Source organism: Polypterus senegalus, chromosome 3 (genome assembly GCF_016835505.1).
Source record: "Polypterus senegalus isolate Bchr_013 chromosome 3, ASM1683550v1, whole genome shotgun sequence".
NCBI classification, from domain to species: domain Eukaryota; kingdom Metazoa; phylum Chordata; class Cladistia; order Polypteriformes; family Polypteridae; genus Polypterus; species Polypterus senegalus.
In genome coordinates, this window is record NC_053156.1 from 64,084,622 (window position 1) to 64,091,657 (window position 7,036).

General features: G+C 37.0%; 1 long non-coding RNA gene across 1 annotated transcript; it reads left to right on the plus strand.

Moving 5' to 3' along the window:
- The first annotated feature begins 319 nt into the window (after positions 1-319).
- On the plus strand, positions 320-6,295 carry LOC120525238. Its single transcript, XR_005632915.1, has 3 exons — positions 320-425; positions 1,087-1,207; positions 6,109-6,295. It is a non-coding gene; the product is annotated as an uncharacterized LOC120525238 (long non-coding RNA).
- Positions 6,296-7,036: the final 741 nt, after the last annotated feature.

The following is a 7,036-nucleotide window of genomic DNA, read 5'->3' on the forward strand; positions in this document are numbered from 1 at the left end:
CACTGTAGCACGACTCACTGCTCCCACTCATGCAACAGACATAGCAAATCAATAAACGCATTAACTACACTAAAAGATTATGACACATTGTCTCTGAGGGTCTTACTTAATACCCTATATAAACTGGGTAAAATAAAACATCAAAAAGTCCTGACACTCATGAAAAGCAAGAACTTTAACACTCTTCTTTCACATACTTTCAACCACAGGTTGCACTTTGTAATATTGTTACAAAACTCAAAGATTAGCACTCCATGTGAAAGCTTTCTTCATCATGCTAACCACACACCTTCCTCTAACAGAGTCAAAGCAGACAATAAATTGAAGGTGAATCTCTTGGACATGCAACATATGTTTCTTGACATTCATCATGAAGAAAGCCGTTATCGTCCTCCTGGTGCTCGTGGCTCTGGCCACCATTATGAGTAAGTCTGAGTTTTGGGTCGAGAGAAGGAATGGTTTGACCTGGCAGTGAGACAATGACCTATTACTGGGATATTTATGTTCAGATTAGTTTCTTTCAACTTTAAAAGTAATATGTTTAAAAACTAAAAAAGTATTTGATATATTGTCTGTCTGGCTGTCTTTGTGTTATGCTGTATAGTGCCTGTCTCTCTTATATTAATCCTCAGATATATGTAAATATTTGTTACAAACTGCCTCTTCCATCTACATGTCTAATATTTTCAGTCTTTGTTATATTATGCCTTTTCTATCCAACTATCCATCCATAGATAGATAGCTATTTTACATATAGTACCAAAAAATCATTTCTTTTTCTATAAGATTTTGCAGAAATTCTCAAATATGGCAGTTAAACTCTTTAAGACTCTGAATTATTCTTGATGTTGATCTATTATTCTCCAAATGACAGAGCTGTAATAGAAGAGGCAGCCTCACCAGTTACCATAACGTGAGATTAGGCAAATGTGACTTTTGCTCAGCAGGCTGTCCGGGGATTTTTGATCTCTGCAGGGTGACACTTGATATTTGAGGACACACAATTCAAGTGCTACTGATACAGTGCACTGGGTACTGTAAAATGAAAGGCACCGTATAAATTACTTTACCATTGCTTTTCCACAGCTGAGCGCCAGAACTATGTAGAAGCAATCAACTGTAGAGGATACTTCCAAGGTGACTGCAAAACAGCTTGTGCCCAAGGAGAAGAAGATATGGGCAAGCAGTCCTGTGCAGAAGGCTACCGGTAAGGAGTCTTGGTGTGGCCTTGACCAGGGTGTAAAAAACTTATGCTGTAACACTACAATTGGGAAAATGATCTGCAGAAGGAAAGAAAATGTGCAAGAAAAGATAGGCAATGACTAGACTCTTCTATCTAGTGGCCTTTGTTTTGTAGGGTGAAGAATAAGTTAGCATTTCAAATCTCAAAATATGCTATATTTTTCATGCAGCTGTATAATTCCTAGGCTACACATTGATTAATGCCACTGCCTTATATCTCTGAGGACATGAGTTGTGATCCTGGAACCTTTTTCATTTAGGTATTTCCGTTTGCTCCCACACGGTAGTACCATCAACAGAAGAGCCAGCAAGGGCCTGTTAAAGCCCATTGCAGCACTCCTTGTGTTATTTTTATTATACAAAAATAAATGGTATTGTATTGTATTGTATTGTTAGAAGGTCAGGGAGAAGATGTTTTGAATGTAGCCTCGGGACACTAGGACCCAGGAGTATTTTAATTGGGGGTTGTGTCAGCTAGTTAAGGCCAGGTGGTTTGCATGGAGGAGAAGCAATTGGGCTTTGCAATGGGACTGAATGGTCCTTTCCTACTTACTGGTGAGCTGTGGCTCATTGTTGAGATCAACGAAATGTTGGGCAACCCGTGGTAGTTTTGACCCCTGCTTAAAACTGGCTTGAGGGAGAGCACTGATTACTGTTTATGTATGGCGTATTCTGTTGATTGTTTGTCTGATAGGATTACTTGTTTTTAGTAGTGTTACTGAGCTAATTCACTAAAGTTTTGATTCATGTAAGATCCAATAAATGTTTACTTTGAATATTGGATAGGGATGCCTGATTTGCCAGGGTCATAACAGACGTGGCAGTTTGGGTTTTTTACCCACCCACCCACCTGGCAGCCTGGTTTGGTTGGTCACACTGTTTTAAAGTAATTTTTGTCTGGTATTTTAACGTGATGTGAATATTGTTTCACAGCTTTCTTTTACTGCTACACTTGTTTGTATTCTTATTATTATTAATTTTTTTTTAATATTTCACTAAACACTTTTATTTATGTAGCCTGTTCTTGCCAGGTGGTGCCTGGATCAAAACATTTCATTATCCTATTAACCCTAGATATTGAGACACCTAAAGTAAGGGTCTATAAGTGTTATAATTGACTATACTTTTATTAGTACCTAGAATATTTTTAAAGATTGTAGTTGTATTTTTAAAGAGCCCAGTGATTAAAGCATCTTATTAAAATTATCATAACTGATGAAGACCTGTGTGGGTAGACAGTTTGGTCTTTAGAAGGTCATCTTCTTCTGATAGGCAGTGTGATATAGTGGTTAAGGCTTTGGACTTCAAACCCTGAGGTTGTTGGTTCAAATTCTGCTGTTGACACTCTGTGACCATGAGCAATTCACTTGACCCATAACTCTTTGTGGAGTTTGCATGTTCTCCCAGTGTCCATATGGGTTTCCTCTTGGTGCTCCAGTTTCCTCCCACAGTTTGTGTTCTGTGAGTCTCCAGCTGCCCCATGACCCTGCTCTGAATAAACATATTTGGAATACGGATAAACAGAGTATTTGTCTCTTTCAGGAATATTCATATGAGAAAATATACTTTAAAGGAAACAAACTTTTATTTTTTTATTATATGACCAGTGTTATTTGTCTCTTTATGAATCTTTGTCACTATGATAATAATCCTCTTCTTGACTCCAAGTACGGTACTGATTTTCTAATTTGGGTCCTCAGATTAAAACGTTTAAGAGTTTAAAATGCATGTGTGATGCTGTCAGCCTCTCTCACAAGTAAAAGTACCACCCACCTGATTCCAGATTCCTTCTGGTTAGAAGCTAAATCATCATAATACAATAGAGTAACAAAACATTTAAATTAGAATGTATTGTTGTGTACGCTTAGTTACTGTAATTGTTTTAAACAGAATATATAAACATAGTATTAAACTTATATGTTTATTAGCATAATCTACATCATTCTTAATTAAAATGGCACAGCCTGTACAGTTCTTGAATTTAACACAATATACATTTAGTAGGCACACCCAATACTATATGATACTGTTGAATCAAGGAATATAATTGACAAGAACTTTTACTGTAATACTTTAAATATATTTTCAAGCAAGTACTTTCTTGCTTAAGTAGAACGGTCAATGGGGTATGTCAGCTTTAACTAGAGTACATGTTTGCTTGTTTTTTGTATGTTTACTTCAGTAAATTGTTTGAGTACTTCCTCCACCATTGATGCAGAGGACAAGTCAGCAGAAATTTTAAGCACTGTTTGTTTTTTTTTTTATAAGCAAGAACGAGAGTACTGGACTGAAAATGAAGTGTCAAAGTTTAGTATGATATGGGGATGAAGCTCAATGTATTGTTATGACTACCTGGCAATGAGGTGCTCAGAGTGTTTAAGATAGCAATGGAAATATTAACCAGTATGTGGAAAAATGTTAAAGGGAGCAGACTGAATTGTTGTCAGGATATACAGGTAGGCCAGATTGAAAATAATCAATAGAAACCATCAGAACATAACACTGATACTAAAACACTAAACCCAAACTCTGTACACTTACTCAGTTGTGACAGTCCCTACAGTACGGCTAAGTATGCAAATTAGAGTATTTAATTGCAATGAAAAATACACCAGTGACCATATTCTGGTTTTTGAAGCTAGTAGAAAAACAGTAAAGCAGTTTGCTGGGGGGGGATCTACATCAGCAGATAATATACAATATTCTACATAACCCGTCTCCTGATGACTGTACACTGGCCTCAGTTCATTCGAGAATGTTATCTACGGTATGTCAAATAAACCTGGCATGTAAAAATACTAAAGTAGCAAGAATGCTTTTCTAAATAAATTCTAAACATGTGCATATAAAAGAAATAGCAACAAAGATTTGACTCTATAGAAATCATTAATATTATGGCAGCATATGCAAACTTCATTCTTGTCTGCAGTGTCTATATTTAATAGTTCACAGATAAAACCCACCATGTTCAAAATCATGCAGATTAGGTTAATGGTGGGCTCCAGATTCTAATGTCAAGTGTGTTAGTCTGTGTACACCTAAGACTAGAACCTCATTCAGTGTAGGTTCTCCTTTTTGCCTGATACTGTTGCAATATTCTACCGTATCCTAAGACCATTCAAGATTAACAGTTTATTAGCCTTTATTTTAGGGCTTACGAAAAAATTTATTGTGATCCAGTGACAGGAGTTGTTCCTGCTTTCTTATATCCAGCAGACTAAATTCAGATGCCAGTCCAAGTAACTGTCTTTCAGATTTGCACAATTTCAATATGTCTGTATGGGTTTTTTTCCTGTATGTTAGGATAGTTGATAAATCTAAATCAACCCCATATAAATGAGTGAAGGTACAATATGCGAGTCTGCCTGGAGATTGACGCCTTCTCCTGTAGTGGTTTCTGCCTTTCATGCAATAAGGCTTGGATACATTCTGGTCCCTGTAACCATGATTTGTATAAGCAGGTGCAGAACAAGGATAATTACTTTATGGGGAATACTGACATTAGTATGAGCACCTAGGACCTCATTCACAACGCTCAACCTCATATTTATTCACTCTGCTGATCAACACAGGTAGCTCAGTATTAGTTCCAGTATCTAGAATATGAATTCCAGATTGGTTTGTGTTGAAATGGCATGTTCTCACCATTTTCCTATAGCAGCGTTTCTCAACCTTTACGTATTTGCAACCCAAGTTTTCATAATAGTTTTAATCGTTCCCCCCTAACGTTTTTTTGAAAGGAGCCCACTAATACCAATTTGTTCTTTTTTAATTAATGATATATCATAGATGCATATTTTATTATACCTACTTAACTTTTATCGACATTTATCTAACTCTATATTTATTTTTCTAGTTTCAGTATGTAGTTTAAGTTAATTTATTTTGGTTTCAATAGATATATTTTTCATATTTTGGATTCTTGTTTTCTTTTTTTCACATCTTCGTGCCCCCCTTTGTGTTACTTCGCACCCCCCTAGGGGGGCCCACCCCACAGTTTGAGAACCACTGTCCTATAGGGTTATTCCTGATACTCTAAATTCTCCCACATCCCAGATACATGTATATTTAACATGTTAGGCTAACAGGCATTTTTAAATAAGTCTAGGAAGGTTGTGTGATTAAGGTGCCCAACGCTGAGGTAACAGGTCCCACCCAAGTTAGTTTCCGGCCTTGTACTAGATTGGCAAATACGAGTGAGAGATGTTGGGACAGTTTGGTTACTGTAGGACAGTGTTTTTCAACCGGGGTCCCATGGAACCTAAGGGTTGCGTGAGTGCTAGCCAAGGGTTCCACTGAAAATGTCCTAATGATATAGGACATACTGGTGGATAATTGCACAGGGTTCCATGAGCAAGGTAACCATTCGCGCAGGGTTCCACTCCAGCGAAAAAATTGAAAAACACTGCTGTAGGGTGAAATCAGCTCTAACCCACCCCCTTCTGGGTAGGCTGGAGGGGTGATCTTGCAGTCTTGTATTCATGTTATCATCCAGTTGACACTCAGAACGACCACCAGAGGGCAAACTGGAGGTGACTGCCGGCATTCTTCATTTTTGAGCACCACCGCACCCTGTTTGCTTTTGAAATTCAATAGAGTTGGCCAGTTCCAAGCCTCAACTGGATGATAATATAAATACAAGACCACAAGACAAGCACATTAGTGAGTGTTTATTGTTTGTTAATTTATTTTTATTTTTAAAGTTGTGTTTTTTTTTGTTTTTTTTCTCAAACAATTTAAAAAAAACACTTTATTTTCCTACTGGGCAACAGCAGGTATTTGATTTCAGCTAGTATTAATTACAAATACCATAGTGGAAGGGGTTTCACCACAAGTGTCTCACTCTTTGTACTTTTTTCTTTTCAGCTGCTGTTCCCCCCCGAAAATGAGTGCCAAACGTATATAGAAAAGGAGCCTTTCTTTGACCACCAGCATTTACTGTCAAGCCAGCGGAGTCTGCTAAAAGTCACCTGAAGTGTGCTCATTTTTACTTATGCATATCAAGCAAAATTTGGAAGTTAATGTTCCTGAAAATAAATGGCTTGAATACTAATGGTTTCTGTGTGTAGTGGGTTTTATCATATTTAGAAATGAAAAAAATAAATAAAATCACACCAAAGGAGAAAAAATAATGACAGTACCAATATTGGTACCTAATTTCTCTGGTATTTTCAGTAGTAAACACAATTACAATAAAAACAATCGAGTTGAGCAGATGCATCACTCCTGTTGAACACCCGGTTTTGTCTTGGTAGAGTAATATATTACTCTACTTTCCCCTTTTGTATTATTAATATGTGGCCTTTGTCAGAATGCCTCAAATCTCCCAGACTTACCACTGTTTATAAGGTATTGTACCATATTACTTCTCCCCACCTTCCCTTCTACATATATAACCTCAGGCAATTAGGTGTAGTAAAATACAAGCAGGAGTTAAGTTACAATTTAAACAATGTATTATTGATAATTTTCATAAAAAATTACAATATGCAAAGTACATTTGAATATTGGCAACCATACAACCTGATAAATGTTGATGTGTAGTTTCAGGCAGCACTCAGACTTGTTAGTTACTTAAAATGTCTCTAGTTAAAGCATCATTTTTGCTCAGTTTTCTTCAGAACAGACTGGGTACCTGTCTCAATATGGCTGCTGAGCTGTGCTCTTCATTGTGTTGTCCTTTTAAGTTTATGGTGTGAGATACTCCTTCATCATTAGGTGAGAGAGAGAGAGAGGTAAAGCAAGCAAATTTATAGGTTTTCTGTCCAACCCCTACAGCCAATAGGGTGTCATG